A 24,637-nucleotide genomic window follows, 5' to 3' on the forward strand; every position below is an offset into this window, starting at 1 on the left:
AGGGTTAAAATGTTGTGGGGTTGTTAACCAATGTCATAAAACAACATGTGTACTACTGTTTCATGAGAAACTATTTGTTCTGTAAGCCTTCACCTGAAGAACAATAAAATATAAAAACAAAAAAAGAATCGAGATGCATTGATAATTACTGGTGATTGGAATGCAAAAGTTGAAAGCAAAGAAGAAGGATGAATAGGTGGAAAATATGGACTTGGTGATAGAAATGACATCAGAGATCACATGATAGAATTTTGCAAGACCGATGACTTCTTCATTGCAAATACCTTTTTTCAACAACATAAACGGTAACTATATACTTGGACCTCATTGGATGGAATACACAGGAATCAATTTGACTACATCTGCAGAAAGAGATGATGGAGAAGCTCTATATCATCAGTCAGAACAAGGCCAGGGGCCGACTGTGGAATAGATCATCAATTATTCATATGCAAGTTCAAGTGGAAACTGAAGGAAAATTAAAACATGTCCATGAGAGCCAAACTACGACCTTGACTATATCCCACCTGAGTTTAAAGACCATCTCAAGAAGATATTTGACATATTGAACACTAATGGCCGAAGACCAGATGAATTGTGGGATGACATCGAGGACATGATGTATGAAGAAAGCAAAAGACCATTAAAAAGGCAGGAAAGAAAGAAAAGACCTAATGGGTGTCAGAAGGGACTCTGAAAATTGCTCTTGAACTTAGAGTAGTTAAAGCAAAAGGAAGAAATGATAACATAAACGAGCTGAACAGAAAATTTCTAATGGTGGCTTAAGAAGACAAATTTAAGTATTTTAATGAAATATGCAAAGACCTGTAGTTATAAAATCAAAAGGAAGAACACACTCAGCATTTGTCAAGCTGAAAGAACTGAAGAAAAAATTCAAGACTTGAGTTGCGATGTTGAAGGATTCTTTGGGCAAAACATTGAAAGTTGCAGGAAGCATCAAAAGAAGATGGAAGGAATACAGTCATTGTACCAAAAAGAATTAGACAACGTTCAAGAATTTCAGTAGATAGCATACAATCAAGATGGTGCTGAAGGAAGTACAAGCTGTACCCATGGCATTGGTGGAAAAAAAAGGCTCCAGGAACTGATGGAATACCATTTGAGACGTTTCAACAAATGGATGCAATGCTGGAAACACTCACTCCTCTATACGACAAAATTTGGAAGACACTTACCTGGCCAACCAACTAGGAGAAATTGATATTTGCACCTATTCCAAGGAAAGATGTTCCAACAGAATGCAGAAATTATCAAACAATATCATTAATATCACATGCAAGTAAAAATTTGCTGAAAATGATTTAAAAATGTTTGCAGGAGGACCTCGACAGAGAACTGTCAGAAACTCAAGCCAGATTCAGAAGAGGATGTGGAATGAGGGATATAATTGCTAATGTCAGACAGATAGTAGCTGAAAGCAGACAGTACCAGAAAGCTGTTTACCTGTGTTTTATTAACTATGCAAAGGCATTTGACTGTGTGTATCATAACAAATTAAGTATAACATCGCAAAGAATAGAAATATATCCATCATACTTCCTCAACACTATTCCAAAGTAAAATGAAAAAAAGGATTTTTACAATATTTTACAAAACAATAATAACAGTATGTGTGTGTGTGTGTTCTGGTTAGGTACTGTCAAGTTGGTTCCAACTCATAGCAACACTATGTACAACAGAACAAAACACTGCCTGATCCAGCACCATCCTTACAATCATTGCTATGTTTGAGACCACTGCTGCAGCCACTGTGCTCATGTGGAACCTGTAGAGAGACCAAGAGTCAGTGGTTCAAACAGAACAAGGGGATACTGAGTGGTTTAAAATCAAGAAAGGTGTGGGTCAGGCTTGTATGCTTTCACCATACTTATTCAATGTGTATGCTGAGCAAATAATTCAAGAAGCTGGGCTATATGAAGAAGAAAGTGGCATCAGGATGGGAGGAAGACTCATTAAGAACCTGAAATAAGCAGATAACACAACCTTGGTTGCTGAAAGCGAAAAGGACTTAAAGCACTTATTGACGAAGATCAAAGACCACAGCCTTCAGTGTGAATTGCACTTCAACATAAAGAAAGCAAAAATCTTTACAACATCACCATAAGCAACATCATGATAAACAGAGAAAATATTGAAATTGTCAAGAATTTCATTTTGCTCATATCCACAATCAATACCTATGGAAGCAGTAGTCAAGAAATCAAACAACGTATTGCATTGTGCAAATCTTCTGTAAAAGATCTCTTTAAAGTGTTAAAAAGCACAGATGTTATTCTGAGAACTAAGATACGCCTAACCTAAGCCACAGTATTTTCAGTTGCCTTGTATGTATGTGTAAGTTGGACAATAAATAAGGAAGACTAAAGAAGAGTTGATGACTTTCAATTTATGGTGTTGGGGAAGAATATTGAACATACCATGAACTGCCAGAAGAAGGAACAAATCTATCTTGCAAGAAGTACAGCCAGAATGCTCCTTTGAAGTGAGAATGGCGAGGCTTTGTCTCACTTACTTTGGACATGTTTTCAGGAGGGACTAGTCCCTGGAGAAATACATCATGCTTGGTAAAGTAGAGTATCAGTGAAAAGGAGGAAGACCCTCAACGAGATGGTTTGACACAGTGGCTGCAGCAGTGATCTCAAACATAGCAATGATTGAGAGGATGGTGCAGGATCGGGCAGTGTTTCATTCTGTTGTACATAGGGTTGCTATGAGTTGGAACCAACTTGACAGTACCTAACCACAACACACACACACACACATTGTTATTATTGTTTTGTAAGATATTGCAAAGATCCTTTTTTGTCTTTTTACTTTGGAATAGTATAAAGGAAGTATGATGGATATATTGAGTACATATAACTATAAGCTTTGAAACAACATTAAAACTAAACTTCTGAAGTTTACCTTCATTTAGTCTGTAAATTTTTTTATATATTTTTATTCATCCTAGAGAAAACCTATTGGTCCGTAATGACAACAAATCAGCCCAGGAATAATCACTTACACATTTTCAATGTGCTCATCACTAAGGAATAGTCTTTAATTCATTCCACACAGAATTATCTTGAATGCCCACTGCATGATAAAAAATGTGGAGAAGTCTACGAAATTAAAAAAATGTGGTCCTTGTCCATTGTGACTATAATATAAGGAGAAGACAAGCTTAACATTTATGAACAAAGTAGCAAACCGTATAAGAAAAGATTTAATTAAGATTTTAATTGTGAGTAAAGAGAGTAGAAGTACAAAGAGACAAATGCAAGGGTCATAGGAAAGGATATTATTAAAGCAAGACCAGTAGGACTGGCATGACTGATATAGACAGAAAAGAAATGAATTAAACCTGGACTGTGAACTATGTGGGCTTCTAGAAATTAGGAAAAAGAATATGCATATATTCATGTCAGTCTGCATTTGTGTGCATGTACTTGTATGACTATGCACATATTAAACAATAGTGAATACAAAACATGAATCCACATCAACTGTTCATCCTGCCCCAATCTTTAGGTAACTGTTTCTTCCATTTTGATTCATGCAATGTAATCCTCACCTCAAATCACAAATTGCATTATAGGAATAAGGGAATATAAGGCTTAATCGTGTGAAGGTGGATTTTCAATAAAACAAGAAAGACCAACTTATTTCTCTCCTCAACTCCACAGTTGATGAAGCTCAGACCATTCTTGGGAGTGCTGCTTTTCATAGAAAAGGATTACTATTAGTTTTATTTTTCCCCCTTTTCATATCGATTGCCATCTAATTCACAGAAGGGAGGAAATCACTCCTTATTCAGGAAATAGAAGCTACTTTTGTTCATTTCACTTAATGGCTAATTTAAGTTAGAAATCTTATCCATTTCCTACTTTGGTTACCTATTTCACAAGCTCAGCACATTTTAAAAGCTGCCTATATTATGAAGCTAGCAAGGACATTTATAGAAATTGTTCATTCACGTGTTTCATATCTTAGAATTGTCAAGCTCATCAGAAAGACAATACTGGATTGATTCCAATTGTCAGGCAAATTTTAGTACTGAATAATATCAGTAAATACTTGAGGATCACAACCGTAAATTCCAATTATTACAACATGGATACAAGAAAACTGAAGATATTTAAAACATGTATAAATTGTTAGATTACAGAAGCAATCTGACAGATTAATAAATAACAGTGAGAATTTTCAACTTATAATATACAATCATATATATTTTTTCCAGTAATGATACTGTTGCTGAAAAGTTTATCAGAACTTCTTTTAAGAAACTGTGTTTAGAGTAGTTTAGAAAACTAGGAAGACAAAAATCACAAGGAGTTTTACTCAAACCTTATTTTTGAAGCCAGTAACTCTGGTGGAGCTGTGGTTAAAGCACTCAGCTGCTAACCAAAAGGTTGGCGGTTTGAACTCACCAGCCGCTCTATGGGAGAAAGAGGTGGCAATCTGCTTCTGAAAAGATTTACTGCCTTGGAAACTCTAAGGGGCAGTTCTACTCTGTACTACAGGGTCACTCTTGAATGTCGAGTAGCTAAAGCAAATGGAAGAAATGATGAAATAAAAGAACTGAACAGAAGATTTCAAAGGGCAGCTCGAGAAGACAAAGTAAAGTATTATAATAACATGTGCAAAGAGCCGGAGATAGAAAACCAAAAGGGAAGAACATGCTTGCCACTTCTTAAACTGAAAGAACTAAAGAAAAAATTCAAGCCTCGAGTTGCGATAGTGAAGGATTCTATGGTGAAAATTTAAACGAAGCAGAAAGCATCAAAAGAAGATGGAAGGAATACACACAGTCATTATACCAAAAAGAATTGGTTGACATTCAACCATTTCAAGAGGTAGCATATGATGAGGAACCCATGGTACTGAAGGAAGAAGTCCAAGCTGTACTGGAGGCATTGGTGAAAAATAAGGCTTCACGAATTGAAGGAATATCAACTGAGAGGTTTCAACAAATGGATGTGGTGCTGGAAGTGCTCACTCATCTATGCTAAGAAATTTGGAAGACAGCTACCTGGCCAACCAACTGGAAGAGATCCATATTTATGCCTATTCCCAAAAAAGGTGATCCAACCAAATGTGGAAATTATCGAACAATATCATTAATATCATACCCAAGCAAACTTTTGCTGAAGATCATTCAAAAGTTGCTGCAGCAGTATGTTGGCAGGGAATTGCCAGAAATTCAAGCCAGATTCAGAAGAGGACATGGAACTAGGGATATCATGGCTGATGTCAGATGTATCCTGGCTGAAAGCAGAGAATACCAGAAAGATGTTTACCTGTGTTTTATTGACTATGCAAAGGCATTCGACTGTGTGGATCATAACAAATTATGGATAACATTGCAAAGAATGGAAATTCCAGAGCACTTAATTGTGCTCATGAGGAAGCCATACATAGATCAAGACACGGTTATTCAGACAGAACAAGGGGATATTGCATGATTTAAAATCTGAAAAGGTGTGTATCAGGATTGTAAGCTTTCACCATACCTGTTTAATCTGTATGCTGAGCAAATAATCAGAGAAGATGGATTATATGAAAAAGAACATGGTGCCAGGATTGGAGGAAGACTCATTAACAATCTATAATATGCAGATGACACAACCTTACTTGCTGAAAGTAAAGAGGACTTGAAGCACTTACTGACGAAGATCGAGGACTACAGCCTTCAGTATGTATTACACCTCAACATAAAGAAAACAAAAATCTTCACAACTGGACCAATAAGCAACATCATGATAAATTGAGAAAAGACTGATGTCAAGGATTTCTTTTTACTTGGATCCACAATCAATGCCCTTGGAAGCAGCAGTCAAGAAATCAAAGGACTCATTGCATTGGGCAAATCTGCTGCAAAAGACCTCTTTAAAGTATTAAAAAGAAAATATGTCACTTTATGGACTAAGGTGCACCTGACCCAAGCTCTGGTGTTTTCAGTCACCCTGTATACATGTGAAAGCTGGACAACAAACAAGTAAGACTGAACAACAATTGATGCCTTTGAATTATGGTGTTGGCAAAGAGTATTGAATATACCATGGACTGCCAGAAGAATAAACAAATCTGTCTTGGAAGAAATACAGCCAGAATGCTCCTTAGAAGCAAGGATGGCAAAACTTCATCTCACATACTTTAGACATGTTATCAGGAGAGATTAGTCCATGGAAAAGGACATCATGCTTGGTAAAGTACAAGGTCAGGGAAAAAGAGGAAGACCCTCAAGGAGATGGATTGACATAGTGGCTGCAACAATGGGCTCAAGCATAACAACAATTGTGAGGATGGCACAGGACTAGGTGGTGTTTCATTCAGCTGCACATAGGGTCGCTATGAGTTGGAACTGATTTGATGGTATCTAATAACAACAACAATTATGTTTTATGGTATACAGGCTTAAAATAATTTCCAAGACCTTTTAGGTAACTTACTACATTAAATTGAGTTAATCGATATTTGTCATAATTTAGGTTTATATACTTGTGCTTTTTATGCCACAGAGAAAGTGTATATATATATATATATATATTTGAGTCTACTAATGAGTGTGTTTATTTTTACTATTTAAAGGGATGTTTTATAAGAGATATGCAATAAAGATGATGTTTACGACATTTATTAAAAATATATTTATTTGATACGGCCAAAAGTTTTATCTGTGTGGCTAAAGTTTTATGGTTTGGAAACTTTAATGTTAAATATCATATACAACAAAGAATCAAAGATTAGACTGGACTATAGGGCATAAAATGATACTTACGAAGAGTGTACTTCTTAGCTTAAGTAGATACTTGAGACTAATTGGGCAGCTCCTGTCCAGAGGTGACATGAGAAGGCAGAGAGGGTTGGAAGCTCATTGAATGGACATGGGAAATCAGGGGTGGAAAGGAGGAGTGTGCTGTCACAGTATAGGGAGAGCAATTAGGGTCACATAACAAAGTGTGTATAAATTTTTGTATGAGAGACTAACTTGAATTGTAAACTTTCACTTAAAGTACAACAATAAAATAATAATAATAAAATAAAACAAAGAATCGAGTTCCTGGTTGTTAAAATAAAAAAAAAAATTTCTTTGATTACTGGGTTGAAGTGTTAATTTATTCATTGTGTAATCTGTCTCAAAGGCAAGGGTTCGGTCGCTCATTGGAATAAGATGCCTGAGTTGAAAACCAAGCTACCTGGCTTAAAAAAAAAAAAAGTGCCAAGATTTTTACCTTTAAGATCATTGGTTAAATAACATAAGTATCATTTCTCAGGGACCTATAATATACATATGACAACTTTGAAACTTCATGAAAACCCACAATTTTTTTTTTAATAAAGATAAAGTGCTAAACAGGTTTATTTAATATATTATAAATTACATGGAACGTGTTGTCAAAATCAAGAGAAGCAACAGATTCTCTTTGGGTTAAATGTATATGTTAATACTTCCTATTATATATTTGCCTAATATTAGACAACAAACACATAACATTATGTTATAATTTTATTATTTTTTTAATTGCTAACTTGATCGTAACTTTATTTTATTTATTTTTTTAATCTAGCGTCATCAAAGCCAATGGTTTGACTGGGGAGTTCAGACTGTTTACCTATGAAGTTTTGTTTGTTTGTTTGTTTCATAATTATTCAGGTACTTAGAGACTTGATAATGTCAGTATATTCTTGATACATCCTGACTTTATGGTATTATTTCTCAAGATTATTATGCATTATATCTGAAGCTCTTTGAAAATAAGGTTTATCATTACATTTAGAGATATTTTCATCTAAAGTTTTTTTAACTGACCATATTTGGCTTTGCATTACTTTTGTAATTAATTTCTATCAAGTATTTCACCTTAAAAGTATTATTTTTATAAACAAATCATGACCATAGTTCTGGCAGCATGCTTGTCCGTTTCTCACTTTTGCCTCCTGGAACATATGCTGAATAAAATATTTTTTCTTGCTTTACAAAAAAAAAAAAAAACCTTAACATCTCTTAGCTATTGAATTAACTGAATTTGAAAATCTTTGCTTTCAGAATTCTCATTATGAAAGATTTTAAATCACTATTTTTTAAACCACTTTTAAGCAGGTATTGCCATTTGCAAACATATATATCTGATTAATTAAAAATGAAATTATTACCTTCAGTCAAATATCTGCAAGATTAGGGCCACCATGATATGCACATGAAACAAAAAGCAGCAGTGACAGTTTCCCTATTTAAGAGTATCTATTTAAGAGTTAACACACTTGTTAATATATTCACTTGTATTAGCTCTTGAGAGAGCTCTTGTGGCACAGTTGTGAAAGCACTCAGGAGCCAACTTAAAGGTAAGTAGTTCAAAGCCACCAGCTGCTCTGTGAGAGAAAGATATGGCAGTCTGCTTCCGTAAAAGATTTACAGCCTTGGAAACCCTACAGAGAAGTTCTACTCTGTCTTATAAGATCACTATGAGTCAGAATTGACTTGATGGCAGTGGGTTTTTGGGTATTAGCTCTTAACATAACAATAAAACTTTTAATAAATGCATTGGATAAACACTTCACTACATATTATGGGGAATACAAAGATGAATAAAAGTTAGCCGCACCTTCATGTTGTTAATTAACTTGGGAAAACTTAAAATATCTACTGAACTTTCAAAAGGAAGCTACTTATTTACTTGTTCCTCAATCTTATTCCATAAATCTTTTGCAATAAAGTTAAAAAACGTACATTTGATGTAAATAAGTTAAAAATTGATAAAGAAATAGACAAAAAGAAGAGTCATGGTAGGGGAGAGTTTTCTATTACCAAAAAAAAAAAAAAATCTTACTATAAACCAAGAAAAATTAATACAGTGTGGCTCTTGGGATTGGGAAAGAGAAATAGACAAAAATAATGATCATACATGCCTTACTAAAGTGGCATAAACATGAAGAAAGGTCTACTGAGAGCATACACCAAATGAAAGAACCAGCTGGTGCACTTAATCCCCAATCTCATATGAGTTCCCAGTTAGTTGGGCAAGTCACAGTTGACAGAACATGAAAAGACCTTCAAAAGAAAACACTCATATCAATGTATATCTTTATAAAATTACTTTATATCTTTATAAAGTAATTGGGAGGGGACAGAAAACACCTTGTTAATTATGTAATAAGGAGATATTGTTTAATAATTCTGCATTCTCTTGGATCACCTTTCTTTGGAATGAGCACATATATGGATCTCTTTCAGTTAGTTGACCAGGTAGCTGTCTTCCAAATCTCCTGGCATAGATGAGTGAGTGCTTCTGGTGTTGCATCTGTTTGTTGAAACACGCCAATGGGTATTCCATCAATGCTTAGAGCCTTGGTTTTTTCCAATGCCTTCAGTGCAGCTTGAACTTCTTCAGTACCTTCAGTTCTTGATCATATGATAACTTCTATTCCTTCCATCTTCTTTTAATGATTCCAGTGTCATTCAATATTTTCCACATACAATCCTTCAAAATTGCAACTTAAGACTTGAATTTTTTCTTCCGTTCTTTCAGCTTGAGAAATGCTGAGCGTGTGCTTGCCTTTTGGTTTTCTAAGTCCAGGTCTTTGCATATTTCATTATAATATTTTACTCTGTCTTCTTGAGCTGCACTTTGAAATCTTCTGTTCAGTTCTTTTACTTCATCATTTCTTTCATTCACTATAAGTACTCTATGTTCAAGAGCAAGTTTCAGAGTCTCTTCTGACATCCATTTTGCTCTTGTCTTTTCTTCCTGTCTCTTTAATGACCTTTTGCTTTCTTTATGTATAATGGCCTTGATGTCATTCTACAACTTGTCTGGTCTTCAGTCATTAGTGTTCAATGCATCAAATCTATTCTTTACATGGCCTGTAAATTCAGATGGGATATACTCAAGGTTGTACTTTGGCTCTCATGGACTTGTTTTAATTTTCTTTAGGTTCAATTTAAAATTCTATATTTGCAATTGATAGTCTGTTCTGCAGCTGGCCCCTGGCCTTGTTCTGATGATGATATTGAGCTTTTCCATCATCTCTTTCCACAGATGTAGTTGATTTTATTCCTGTTTTCCTTCCAGTGAGGTCCATGTTTATAGTCGCCATTATGCTGTTGAAAAAGGTATTTGCAATGAAGAAATAGTCCTGCAAAATTCTGTCATGTGATCTCTGGCATAATTTCTATCATCACCAATGCCATGTTTTCCAGCAACCGATCCTTCTTCTTTGTTTCCAGCATTCACATTCCAACCACCAGTAATTATCAACACAACTTAGTTTGTCGTAGTCTGGAAGCTCCATAGGTGACACTGCTGGTATTTGTAATACTGGTGGCATAGCTTTCAGCATCACAGCAAATCCAACCCTCCACAGTATGACAAACTGACAGACAAATGGTAGAAAGATTAATAGGTATAGATCAATCTATATATTATATATATGGAAGAGATCCATATTTTTTGCTATTTCAAAGAAAGTTGATCCAATCGAATGAGGAAATTATTGAATAATATCATTAATATCACATGCAAGTAAAATTTTGTGGAAGATCATACAAAAGTGGCTGCAGCAGTATCGACAGGAAACGGCCAGAAATTCAAGCCAGATTCAGAAAAGGACAGGAACTAGGGATATCATTGCTGATGTCAGATGCATTATGGCTGAAAGCAGAGAATACCAGAAAGATGTTTACCTGCGTTTTACTGACTATGCAAAGGCATTCGACTGTGTGGAGCATAACAAATTATGGACAACATTGTGAAGAGTAACAATTCCAGAAGAGTTAACTGCACTCATGAGGAACCTGTACATAGATCAACAGGCAGTTATTCAACCAGAACAAGGGGATACTGAGTGGTTTAAAGTCAGGAAAGGTGTATGTCAGAGTTGTTTGCTTTCAGCATACTTATTCAATCTCTATGCTGAGCAAATAATCTGAGAAGCTGGACTCTATAAAGAAGAACATGACATCAAGATTGGATGAAGACTCATTAACAGCCTGTGATATGCAGATGACACAACCTTGCTTGCTGAAAGTGAATGCTGAAAGTGAAGAGGACTTGAAGCACTTACTGATGAAGACCAAAGATTCAGTCTTCAGTATGGATTACACCTCAACATAAAGAAAAAGAAAAAAATCCTGACAATTAGACCAATAAGCAACATCATGATAAATGGAGAAAATATTGAAATTGTCAAGGAGTCACAATCAACACCATGGGAGCAGTAGTCAAGAAATCAAAGGACATAATGTATTGGGCAAATATGTTGCAAAAGACCTCCTTAAAGTGTTAAAAAGCAAAGACGTCACCTTGAAGACTAAGGTGCGCCTGACCCAAGCCATGGTATTTTTAATATCCTCATATGCATGTGAAAGCTGGACAATGAATAAGGAAGATGAAAGAATTGACTCCCTTGAATTATGGTGTTGGTGAAGAATAACGAATATACCATGGACTGCCAAAAAAATGAACAAATACATCTTGGAAGAAATACAACCAAAATCCTCCTTAGAACCAAGGATGGCAAGACTTTATCTCACATACTTTGGACACTTTATCAGAAGGGTCCAGTCCCTGGAAAAGGACACGCTTGGTAAAGCAGAGGATCAGTGAAAATGGAAGATCCTCAACAAGATGGATTGACACAGTGGCTGCAACAATGGGCTCAAGCATAATGACAATTGTGAGGATGACGCAGGACCAGTCAGTGTTTCGTTTTGTTGTACGTAGTGTTGCTATGAGTTGGAACTCACTTGATGGCACCTAACAACAACAACATATATGTCAAATATCTTGATTCTTAAACATTGGCAAAAGATTTTTAAATGGCAGAAATACATTTGGGTTAAATGCATTTTGGTTCAAAGATATCACATTTTCACGAGATTCAGCCCAGATGCAACAAGTGGTTACTTTTACATCGGTGATTTCTAAGTTTTAACATACAAATCTCTAGTGGCTAACTGATTTACTATCTGTCTGTCTATCTATCTAGTCATATTCAACTGTGGTAAATAATCTATGCCTGCTTGAAATTGCAAATACTCCTGGATGTGTGGTCAGAATTATATATTTCCATCACATCAGTTGATACCAAATGTTAATGTACATATAAATTACCTAGGTATCTGACTCAGCACTTGTGGAATATTGTCAGAGATTTTAGATTTCTGACAAGTCCTAGATGATGCTTTCTTTTTTTTTAATTTATATTTTAGGTTAATTTAGGAGCTTTATACATTTTTGAAAATAGACTCTTCTCTATTTCTTTCTGTTTTATTTCAATGTGTAAAATATACAAATTGGAAAAAACCTAGCAAACTATACTGTATGCTCTAGAAGATAAATTTATTTTCTAATGTATTGCCTTGTCTATTTTTAACACCAAAGCAACAGAGAAAAAGTCAGCCCTTTGGGATATTTTTTAGCATCTAATAAAACTTACTTTTAAAGAATATTTCCATATTTATGTTAATTTTGTCATCATTTATTTGTTTCAGATCAATTCTTTCCCTTAAGTCCATTCTGAATAGTTTCAATCTGTACCTATTATACTTATAGTCTTCACTAATTTTGTGAGCCTGGCAGCTCATGGCACATCTTTGCTGTACCTATTCAGATAAGAGTCGATTATCTCAACATGATGGTTTATAGTACAGTTGAATGACCTCATGAGGTTCCCTCTAGGCTTTTAATTCATTCACTTCAAGTTAATTGTTGGTTAGGTATCTGAGGTGTTCTCTTATATCCTTAGGTTGGGGTTAAATGATCCTGACAATCTTAGCACTGTGTCATGTTACTCAGAACAGTTTCCTTTAGTTGTTTTTCAGGCTCTTTAATGCCACTGGTAGATGCATAGTTGGCTGTTACCTTTCTTGACAGAAGTATCAGTCTCTTAGATTTGTACCACAGCAGTCATTTTATGGAGTGTAAAAAAAAAAAAAAAGTTTCAGTAATACCAGACTAAGCTAAGCAATTTTCTGTAAGAACTGTACTACCAAGCCAATGTCTATTTGTTGTGGGTGATTGAATATCTATCTATCTACTTATCTATCTCTCTATTCATATTCAACTGTTGTAAATAATCTATTTATACTTGAAAATGCAAATTCTCCTGGGTTGCAGTCAGAATTCTATATTTCCATTACATCAATCCATCCCAAATTTTAACACATATACAAATTACTTTGGTACCCGACTGAGACATTATTTCCAGAAGAACAATGATACGACTGAATATGGAGAAACATATAGATAAGTAAACTGTGTTTGGCCAGTAGTTACACCTTTCTCTCTCAGTTACGTTTCCCCAAATTTATTTCAAGATAAGCTAGAATTCCCTATCAGTTGTCTGATGGCCTTAAAGTTGGTAACAAAGAATTTCAAATCCATCAATATTTTATTGATTCTTTGTATTCCATCCACATTCAATTTGTTCCTATATCTTATAAATCCCACCTTAATAACATTTCTTATGCCTGTCATTTTTATTCCTTTTGTCTACATTATAATTACTGAATTTAGTTTCACATATTCTGTGGCCTTACATGTCAGAATTACAGTAGTTGGAGTGACTGATAACTATGTATCCTATCTCCATCACTTCACAACTGTCTGACTTTAAGGAAGATACTTCACATATTACCACTGTCAGGAATCCCTAAAACTAAGATCATAGCCCATCATTCTCATTATTAGAAACCTGAAATAACAGGTTCTTTATTTTTAACCTTTAAGAAACATATTGTCTTAGTGCTACAAAATCAGATGTAAAAGAGCCAAAACTGTGGAAGCTCCACAAATCAATTTACAAACCTGTTGTGAGCATTTCAACATTCTCTGACAAAGGCAATCCTAAGTAATGATGATGTAAGCACATCTTGATTATAAACAAGAATCATATAAGACTATAACAAAGTAATAGTTTCAGTCATGCAAATATAGTTTAATACAACAAATGCATTAATATCACCAAAATATTAAAATGTCAAAATAAAACAACAAAATTACATTAAAACTAAACAAAACCCACTGCCATCGAGTTGATTCTGACTCATAGTGACCCTGAGGAAAGAGTACAACTGCCCTGTAGGATTTCCAAGGCTATAAATCTTTAAGGAAGCAGACAGCCACATCTTTCTCCTGCAGAGTGGTTAGTGGGTTCAAACCACCGACCTTTGGGTTAGCAGCAGAGCACTTAACCACTCTACCACCAGGATTCCTTAAAAATTGCATTAGGTAAAGTCAAATGTCTACTCTGATTTAGGTGAAAACATTCTCCCTACCAAGCTTTTATCTATGGTGATGGGAAATTTGGTACCAATTAAGGGTAATGGTTAAAAAACTTGACTATTGTAACTGATGTCACTAAGTTGTTCACGAAGGGAAAAAAAGAAGAAAAAAGTGAAACGACAAATATAATGTTATATATAATTTTACAAAAAAAATCAGGAAAAAAAGAAAAAGAAGAAGGCTGAAGCTGTTGATAGTACTTATGTATAAACACCTCACAAGATTAGTTTTCTTTGTTCAAAAGTTTAGGGTCATGGTTTCATGAGTGTGCCCAGTCAACTGGTCTAACATTGTTCTTAAAACTTCTATTCTACTTCCTAGTTCAGCGAGTAGTATCTGGAGTCTTAAAAGCTTGCCAGCAGCCACTCAAGATACGATTGTTCCCTATCTGCTGGGAACAAAAGAGTTAAAAGGAGACCCAAGAATCAAAACAAGGAAATGAATATCAGGTCTAATTGTCTCCATGAACTACTTACTACCTCCTTTTCCAGGAGAAAAAATGTATGGTGCCCAGTACCATTACTAAGGGTATTATTCAAGGACTCAGTAGCTGGATCTTGATCAAAAGGAGAAAAATGTGGAAAAGATCTTCAAATTCTTATGAAAACCAGACTCACTGGATACACTGAGACTGGAGGAACCCCCAAGTCTATAGCCTGGAAACAACTTTTAAACCTGAAATTGAAACTTTCCCATGAAGTCGTCTTCAAACTAACCGACAGTTAAGCTCAATTAATAAAAAATGTTTGTCTTGAGCGTTGTGCTCTTTTAGAGAATTATTTATATAAGATGAAATTGACCACTGTAACTCTAAGACACAGATGAGAAATTTATGGGTAAGAAAGTCTAACTTAATGGTGGTGAAATAATATGGGTACAGATAGTGAGAATGATGACACAATGTGAAGTATGTAACCATTGTGATTGAATTGTACATGTAAAAATTGTTGAATGAAATGTAGGTTTTGTGGTGTTTGTTTTCTTGAAAAATAAAAATAAAACACATTAAAAAAATACTCCCTAGTACATGAGACTAACTTACTATGTTGTTGTTAGGTGCCAACAAGTCAGTTCCGACTCATAGTGACCATATGTACAACAGAAAGAAACACTGCCTGATCCTATGCCATCCTCACAATCATTGTTATGCTTGAGCCCATTGTTGCAGCCACTATGTCAATCCATTTTGTTGAAGGTCTTCCTATTTTCTGATGACCCTCTACTTTACCAAGAATGATGTCCTTCTCCAGGGACTGATTCCTCCTAATAACATGCCCAAAGTATGTGAGTCAAAGTCTCACCATCTTTGATTCTAAGGAACATTCTGGTTGTATTTATTCCAAGACAAGTTTGTTCATTCTTTTGGAAGTCCATGGTAGATTCAATATTCTTTGCCAAGACCAAAAGTCGCCCTTTGAAATCTTCTGTTCAGCTCTTTACTTCATCATTTCTTTGTTTCGCTTTAACAACTCTGTGTTCAAGAGCAACTTTCAGAGTCTCTTCTGACATCCATTTTGGTCTTTTCTTTCTTTCCTGTCTTTTTAATGACCTTTAGCTCTCTTCATGTATGATGTCCTTGATGTCATTCCACAACTTGTCTGGTCTTAGGTCATTAGTGTTCAATTCATCAAATCTATTCTTGAGATCTTCTCTAAATTCAGGTTAGATACACTCAAGGTAGTATTCTGGCTCTTGTGGACTTATTCTAATTTGCTTCAGCTTCAACTTGAACTTGCACATGAGCAATTGATGCTCTGTTCCACAACTGAAGAAGTCATTGGTCTTGCAAAACTCTATCATGCAAAATCTGCTGTGGTTTCTATCACCAAGGCCATATTTTCCAACTACCAATCCTTCTTCTTTGTTTCCAACTTTTGCATTCCAATTGCCAGTAAATGTCAATGCATCTTGATTGCATGTTTGATTAATTTCAGACCACAGAAGTTGGTAAAAAATCTTCAGTTTCTTCATTTTTTGGCATTAGTTGTCCATGCATAAATTTGAGTAATAGCTGTATTAACTGGTCTTCCTTGTAAGAGTATGGATATTATCTTATCACTGACAGTGCTTTACTTTAGGATAGATCTTAAAATGTTCCTTTTGACAATGAATGCGATGTCATTTCTCTTCAAGTTATTTCTGGTGTAGTAGACCATATGACTGTCTGATTGAAAATGTCCAATACCAGTCCATTTCAGCTCACTGATGCCTAGGATATCAAGTTTATGTGTTCCATATCATTTTTGTCCCAATGAAACACACTTTCCAATCACTTCACCATGCTTAATAAAGAACAAGGTAAAGATATCTATTTTATTTCTTCTCCCTCTCCCTCTCCCTCTTTTCCTTACTGGTGTGACACCCTTTTTCTAACTTCTGTTGAGAGTGATAGAAAAATTTACAACTATATAGTAGTGGTGATTTCACAACATGATGAATGTAATTAATGTCACCAAATTATACATATAAAAAAATGATGAAATGTCATTTTTTAATGTATACACTTATTACAATAAAACCAAATGAAACAAACAAACAGAATTCTCTAAAATATATTAAAATCCCAGTTACTGTCGAATAGACCCCCACTCATGGGGTTCCATGTGTATCAGAGTAAATTTGTGCTCCATAGGGTTTTCAATGGCTGATTTGTTGGAAGTAGATAACCAGCCTTTCTTCTCGTGGACTCAAACCTCCAACTTTTCAAGTAGTAGCCAAGCATGTTAACTGTTTGCACTACCCAGGGACTCTCTAAGATGTAAACCAAAGTATAAGGAGCCCTGGTGGTACAATGGTTAAGAGCTTAGCTGTTAATCAAAAGGTCAGCAGTTGAATCCACCAGCTTTTCCTTGGAAAACCTATAGGGCAGTTCTTCTCTGTCCCATAGGGTCACTATGAGTCAAAACTGACTCAACAGCAATGAGTTTGGTTTGTTTTTTAATGCCATTTTGATTTTGATAAGCTTCAAAAAGTTCATCTCTTTGATGTTAAGATTTTAATCTCTGGCACTTGAAGACTTGCTTTACTGAATTTCAAGCTTGGCAGTTGTTATAGATTGAATTGTGTCCTCTAAAAATGTGTGTCAGCTGGACTAGGCCATGATTCCCAGTATTGTGTGCTTGCCCACCATTTTGTGTTCTGATGTGATTTTCCTATGTGTTGTAAGTCCTTCCTTTACGATGGTAATGAGACAGGTTTAGAGGCAGTTACGTTAATGAGGCAGGACTCAATCTACAAGATTAGGTTGTATGTTGAGTCAATCTCTTTTAAGATATAAAAGAGAGAATTGAGCAGAGAGGAGAATGACCTCATACCACCAAGAAAGTAGTGCCAGGAGCAGAGCAAGTTATTTGGACCAAGGGCCCCTGTGCTGAGAAGCTCCTAGACAAGGGGAAGATTGATGACAAGGAACTTCCTCCAGAGTGGACAGAGAGAAAAACCTTTCCCCTGGAAATGGCACCCTGAATTTGGACTTCTAACCTACTAGACTGTGAGAGAATAAACTTCTGATTGTTACAGCCATCCACTTGTGGTATTTCTGTTATATCAGTACTAGACAACTAAGACAACCATACATGCAAAAAATTATGATATTTTATCCAGAACAGTTGGGAAAAAGGTCTTCCTAAATGAAACATGTTTGCCTTTGAAAGGAAGGTCTAGGTGTCATTTTAAATAAAAAGTTAAGTTAGGTGTTATTATTAAACTAATTTAATAGATGATAAAACTAAGGCCTTAAGAGAATCACTGATTTTTCCAGAAGCAAACAATGAATTAATATGAATGAAATTTGAGTTTATTCTTCAGATATCAGGTGATGAATAATCTGCAAAGAGCTTTTGCATAGTAATGTGTTTACATTTTTAAAAGGGTACATAAACAGGTACAAAGATAATCAAGGATAAATATAACCAAGGATTGTAAAATAAAAATAATCACGGCATTAACGCTAATGCCCCAAAATGAGCTGAGGAGGCAAAATTGCTAAGTTAAACATAAATGCTTCTTCTTGTTATTTTCAGCACATATGGAAGTTTAAGAAAGAGACAATTCTTCAACTTTGGGCCAATGGTGTAGCAGTGATGATTTTTTAATTTTATTTATATGTCAGCTTTTCCAAAGACGAACTGAAGCCACTAAGTTGTGAATTAGAGATAAATGCAGACCACCTCTGCCCATATTTTGCTTTTGTCTTCTCTGCCAAGTAAAATGATCACTCGTGTAAAATAACAGTACAAACATTAATATGAATGACATTTACCCAAGATCATGCTCAAAGATAGGTCAGAAAATTGTAGATGAGTAACAAACTGCTCAATTTAAGAGACTTTAATTGAGAAGCTAACTATGAAAAATCATTTCAAGTCCTCTGACAAGCAAATTTTATCCTACAGTGACAGAATTAATAAGCAAGTTCTCTGACTAGCCATTGGTGATCAATGAGTCATTATTGGGAATGTGAGAACATTATCTGTAAAATTGGCAAATATTATATTGATTTTCACAATGAAAACTAGAAATGGAGTGAACAAACCATGGACTGATTAACTTCATGCTGATTCCGGCCAAGATTCTACAATCAAAGACCATTAGATATAATCTTGGATTCACTGGAACAGGTAACATCACATTAACATCATTCATTACCCCGGGAAATGTACTAAATGTGTTGTTGTTGTTAGGTGCTGTCAAATTGGTTCAAACTCATGGTGGCCCTATGCACAACAGAACAAAACACTGCCTGGTCCTGCGATGTCCTCACAATCTTTATGCTTGAGTCCATTGTTTTGGCTACCGTGTCAATCCATCTTATTGAGGGTCTTCCTCTTTTTCACTAACCCTCTACTTTACTGAGCATGATATCCTCCTCCAGGGACAGGTCCCTTCTGATAACATGCCCAAAGTATGTGAGACGAAGTCTTGCCATCCTTGCTTCTAAGATATGTTCTAGCTGTATTTCTTCCAAGACAGATTTTGCTTGTCCTTTTGGCAGTCCATGGTATATTCAATATTCTTTGCCAACACCATAAATTCAAAGGTGTCAATTTTTCGGTCTTCCTTATTCATTGCCCAGCTTTTGCATGCGTATAAGGCAATTGAAAACACCATGGTTTGGGTAAGGCGCACTTTAGTCTTCTAGGTTACATCTTTGCTTTTTAATACTCTCAAGAGGTCTTTTGTAGCAGATTTGCCTAATGCAATGTGTCATTTGATTTCTTGACTGCTGCTTCCATGGGCGTTGATTGTGGATCCAAGTAAAACGTAATTCTTGACAACTTCAGTCTTTTCTCCATTTATCATGATGTTGCTTCTCGGTACAGTTGGGAGGATTTTTTTTTATGTTGAGATGTAATCCATATTGAAAGCTGTGGTCTTTGATCTTCATCAGTAAGTGCTTCAAGTCCTCTTTACTTTCAGCAAGCAACGTTGTGTCATCTGCATAATGCAGGTTGTTAATGAGTCTTCCTCCAATTCTGATGCCCCATTTTTCATATAGTCCAGCTTCTGGGATTATTTGATCAGCATAGAGATTGAATACATATGGTGAAAGGATGCAACCCTGAGGCACACCTTTCTTGACTTTAAACCATGCAGTATCCCGTTGTTCTGTTCAAATGACTGCCTCTCGATCTATGTACAGGTTCCTCATAAGCACAATTAGGTATTTTGTAATTCACTTTCTTCTCAATGTTATCCGTAGTTTGTTGTGATCCACACAGTCGAATGCCTTTGCATAGTCAGTAAAACACAGGTAAACATCTTTCTGATATTCTCCGCTTTCAGCCATGATCCATATGACATCAGCAATGATATCCCTCTTCCCACCTCCTCTTCTGAATTCGGCTTGAATTTCTGGCAGTTCCCTGTCAATGTACTGCTGCAGCCGTTTTTGAATGATCTGCAGCAAAATTTTACTTTCTTGTGATATTAGTGATATTGTTCTATAGTTTTCACATTTGGTTGGATCACCTTTCTTGGGAATAGGCATAAATATGGATCTCTTCTAGTCCATTGGCCAGGTAGCTGTCTTCCAAATTTCTTGGCATAGATGAGTGAGTACTTCCAGTGCTGCATCCATTTGTAGAAACATCTCAATTGATATTCCGTCAATTCCTGGGGCCTTGTTTTTCCCCAACACCTTCAGTGCAGCTTGGACCTCTTCCTTCAGTACCATAGTTTCCTGATCATATGCTACCTCCTGAAATGGTTGAAATTCCACCAAGTCTTTTTGGTATAGTGACCCTGTGTATTCTTTCCATCTTCTTTTGATGCTTCCGGCTTCCTACATTGTTTTATATTTTCCCTGTGGAATCCTTCAGTATTACAACTCAAGGCTTGAATTTTTTCCAGTTCTTTCAGTTTGAGAAATTATAAGCATGTTCTTCCCTTTTGATTTTTCTATCTCCAGCTCTTTGCAGATATCATAATACTTTACTTTGTCTTCCTGAGCCACCCTTTGAAATCTTCTGTTCAGGTCTTTGACTTCATCATTTCTTCCATTTGCTTTAGCTACTCAACATTCAACAACAAGTTTCAGAGTCTCTTCTGACATCCATTGTGATCTTTTTTTCTTTCCTGTCTTTTTAATAACCTTTTACTTTCTTCATCTATTCTTGAGATAGTCTGTAAATTCAGATGGGATATATTCAATATACTTAGGCTCTCATGGACTTGTTCTAATTTTCTTCAGCTTCAACTTGAACTTGCAGATGAGCAATCGGTAGTCTGTTCTGCAGTCAGCCCCTGGCCTTCTTCTGACAGATGACATTGAGCTTTTCCATTCTCTCTTTCCACAGATGTAGTCAATTTGATTCCTGTGTATTTCATCTGGTGAGGTCCGTGTGTATAGTCACCGTGAAAAAAGTTATTTGCAATGAAGAAGTCATTGGTCGAGCAAAATTCTAAACTCTAGAACAAGTTAATCTAAGTGTGGCCTCTTGGTCCATATTGAAATCCTCTGGGAAAAAGTCAAGGAGACATTTGTAATCAGTGGTGAGAGGTTGAATTTACTATCTCTTTGATTTCTGTGGCTATAAAAGTGTAGTTGCTGAGATTGGAAATGTGAACACCCGAAGATATGGGCAAGACTTTTTGAAATTTGGGAAATTTCTATTTCCCTCAAGGGATAGAAACAACCATGACTGGCAAAACGTCTGGCAATTTATCACATTAAGTTTAAAGAAAGACCAAAGGGAATAATAAATCATGAGTTTCAATATCCTGTCTACTGGGGTTCAGCCTATGAATGTTTGGCCTCATAGGTGATAAAGGAAAAAAGGAGAACAGTTGAAACCCAGCTTCAATACTCCTGGCAAGACATAAGGTCTAGCTCTGAACATAATTCAGGAAATAGAAGAAGGTAGGGATAAATATAAGTGTGGTATAATGAATTACATAATATGGCCCTTCTAGCCATGGTCTTGTAACTTCCACCCAAGTGATTGGGCGGGACTGTATAATAGGGTAATTGTGGCCCACCAAAGGGATTAGTCAGTTTTGCCATCCTGCTAGGTTTGAAATGAGCTACCCTAGAGGCAGGAAGAGAGAATACCACCACCACCACCAAGGAAGAACAGCCAGGAGTCAGCATATCCTTTGGACCTGGGATCCCTGTGCTAAGAAGCTCCTGGAAGAAGGAGACCGAGAGAGCGAGTTGCAATCCTGAAGAAGGTGAGAAGCTGTGGCAGCAGAGACCTGGCAGCAGGAGACGATGGTTAGGTGGGCTTCCTGGCCCACTAAGAGAGAAAGCTGAGTGCCTTTGGGCAGAGGCCTAAGGCCAGGGAGAGCCATGCCTGCGAGCACTACTGGGAAGAGGCCATCTTAATGGAAGAACTATATCCTGAGTGTTCCTGAGCCTGAATTGTAACTGTTACTTCCCTAATAAACCCCAATCGTGAGTGTTTGTGAGTTCTGTGTGGCCATTGCAATGAATTATTGAACCCAGCAGAGAAGTAGTGAATGCTGTGGGAGGGACAGTTGGTGTCAGAATTGGTAAATATGGTGGAGAGAGGAGGCATACCTGACAGCTTCACAGGAATCGGCCTTGGGCTGTTGATCTTGATTCTCCTTTCCCCTTGTGAAGTTAGAGAAGGTTAGACGCTGCCTCAAGGCCATTTTTATAATCAGAAATAAAAGACACAACAACTACAGTACGAACAACAGAGCTTAGTGATTGATTAGATATGGAGGAAGTTAAGTAAAGGGACTATATTGGGATAAATTCACTGGAAATGGTGATGTCACCCACTGATAGAGAACACAGGCATAGACACTGCTTGAGGCAGAAAGAGGATCATTTTATTTGATGATATTGAATGTGAGGAGCCTGTGGAAATGTTCATCAGTTAGTGAGCTGTGAGTTCACATATTTAAGGGCTGGAGATTGAAATTTGGATATTAATTATTTATTTAAGTCCTTAAAACTTTTCAGTGATTTCTCACTAATTCAATCCCAAAGTCAGTTCAATTTCTGTGAATCATGCTTTACAGCATTTAGGAGTTTTGGATTTGATAATCAATGTAAATATGGAAAGCTTGAGTAACCGATCTGGATAATTCCAAGAAACAAAAATGTGATTTCCTTTTAATTACTGAAATATTTTAACGTAGTTTATTTATAAGTACAGGAAATTCAAGGAGTTACTGAGCATTAGATGGTCAAAAGTCCGAGAAATTCTTCATGAATTTAAGGAGTACATAGGAGAAAGTACCTGTTTCTAAAGAATCAAAACTCTTCCAAGAGCTAAAGTGCACATATGTGTAAAATAGAAAGTACAACATACAAGAAGTAAGTTTCATTGGCAAATACACACAACTAATAGAAATATTCACATGTTTTATCTAAGCAGAAACAGGTTCATCAGAGATGAAAATCTCCTGAGTTTAAATACAGAGCCTATTTCATCTAACAGTGCAATGGGAATGTTAATGAACTAGATTAAGTGAATGAAAAATCAGGGGCAGTAAATTAAGAAAATACCTTAAACTCTGGAAAATGTAGTAGAGCTAGTGATACATTTGTATATTAGATTTTTAACCACACACCTTCTCCATTAAGTTAATTTGCCTTCTAAGAATAATGTTGTTTAGCATTGGCTATAAGCGATCTTTGAAATATTTTCTCTTCCTAGGTGATTAATAATTTAGAAAATGGCCTAACCTTAGAGATCTCATCTCGAGATATATCTCTGTTTTACAGGAGACCACATGGAGTTATGTAAACAATATCAAATTTAGAGTCGGACAGATCTATGTTGAAATTGCAGTACAGCGTATTACTAGTCAATTGAAGAAGAGCAAATTTTTAAGTTTTTTTGAGATTTGGGGTCCTGATTTATAAAACGAAAATAATAACACCTATTCTGTAAGTTCAGGAAACCTTGGTGGCGTAGTGGTTAAGAGTTTGACTGCTAACAAAAAGGTCAGCAGTTTGAATCCACCAAGTACTCCTTGGAAACTCTATGGGGCAGTTCTACTCAGTCCTATAGGGTCACTATGAGTCAGAGTCAACTAAAAGGCAAAGGGTTTTTTGTAAGTTCATGGTAAAGATAAAATGATAGAGTAACATGAATGGCCTAACAAGAGGGTTCTCAAATGCTAGCAATATGTCCCCTTATTTCTCTGCCAGGGATAACACTTTTTATAATTGTGGAAGAAAAAGATCATTTTCAATTCTCAGAGGTGTCTCTTCCTCCCTCAATTCTGGCATGGCATTTCTGCTTTCACTTGTCCTCAGGGAAGAATTTGTCAGTCAGGCATATCCTAGAAGAAATGATTTTCACTGTCTTTATGCCCTTTGTCAGTTGATGCACACAGAATGCACTTGAATATACATATCTTGACTCCTAAGTGAAATTTAATTTTAGTTTCTCTGTGTTTTTGTATTACTCAGGGCAGACCAGGTTATGTTGATCAAGGGGTTCTGTTCATCATAGATTCCCGGGAATTCAGGCAGCTGATTGGGATGCCATTACTCAGAGAGGCTGGTTATCATGCCTTCAGGTGAATCTTCAACTTGGAATTAAAGATTTTGTATGAGGAGGGACCCATGTTACTTCCAATTATGACTCTTGGTCCAACTTCGTCACTGCAGGACCCGGAAGTGCAATCTTATCATGTTTCCAGAAGATGGAGTGGTGAAAATATTTAGCAAACACAACAAGTATCTACCACTGTTATAATTAAATATACAAACTTTACGTGTGCCAACAGCACATTCCAAAATATGTGAAAACACAATTTTCTGTTTCTGTTACTCAACTGCATATATGTCTCAAATTCTCATTTTGCCTAGAGGTTAAGAAATGTAATCCGATAAACTGCAGCTAAACTCAGTTGCTTCCAGG

The sequence above is a fragment of the Trichechus manatus genome, unplaced genomic scaffold (genome assembly GCF_000243295.1).
Source record: "Trichechus manatus latirostris isolate Lorelei unplaced genomic scaffold, TriManLat1.0 scaffold00004, whole genome shotgun sequence".
Classification (NCBI taxonomy): Eukaryota; Metazoa; Chordata; class Mammalia; order Sirenia; family Trichechidae; genus Trichechus; species Trichechus manatus.